Genomic DNA, 896 nt, shown 5'->3' on the forward strand with positions numbered 1-896 from the left:
GTTAGGTAGGAACTTTGTTTACCTGAGAAACCTACACTTGGTTGGTTTTCTACGGATAGAAGGGTTAGGGTTAGGGTTAGGGTTAGGGTCGGTCGGGTTCGGTAGAACTTTGAAAATGGACTCTTTGGATGTGAACCAAAAACCAAAAAGGTCCCTTTCTTTCCCGTGCCGTTAGACGAGTAAAACACCTTTTTTTTTCTGTTTTTTTGTTTGTTTCAAATCTATTTTTCTAGTTTAGGTCTATCATGGAGTTTCTAATGTTTAGGCCCAGTGGGAAAGTAGTTTGTAGTTTGTTGATCCAGTCTTTTTCTCTCCATTTCCTTTCTCCGATTGTCCAGTTCTGGTTCCTCTCCAACCCTGTAATTCTCAGAGATTCTAAGTTGTGTTGTAGAAAGTGTGCTACTAGAGGTGTTTGCGATTCTTTTTTTTGTGTTTGATATTATAGATGTGTTGTGTTAGTCTTACTCGGATAGTGTTGCCTGTTTCTCCAATGTAAATAATTTTGCATGTATCGCATTGTATCGCATAGATGCAGTTACTGCTGTTTTGTGTAAAGGTTTGTGGAATGTTGTATGTGGTGCCTGTGGTTTTGCTCTGGAGTGTGGTAAGTTGTTTGAAGTGTCGTGGTGCTTTTGTTGGTTTGCGATTAAGTGCAGGCAGTTTACTGGACACTAAGTAGTTGTTCAAGTTTTTGTTTTTTCTGTAGGCTGAGATTACCTTGTGCCCTGTAAGAAAGTCCCCCCCCCCTTAGGTTAAGGTCTAGGGTTCGGGTTAGTGTTAGGGTTAGGGTCAGGGTCAGGGTAAGGGTTAGGGTTAGGGTCAGGGCAGGGGTCAGGGTTAGGGTTAGGGTCGGTAGGGTCAAGGGTAGGGTTCAGGGTTTAGGGTTTTTTTGTTTA

Source organism: Polyodon spathula, unplaced genomic scaffold, assembly GCF_017654505.1.
Source record: "Polyodon spathula isolate WHYD16114869_AA unplaced genomic scaffold, ASM1765450v1 scaffolds_3078, whole genome shotgun sequence".
NCBI classification, from domain to species: domain Eukaryota; kingdom Metazoa; phylum Chordata; class Actinopteri; order Acipenseriformes; family Polyodontidae; genus Polyodon; species Polyodon spathula.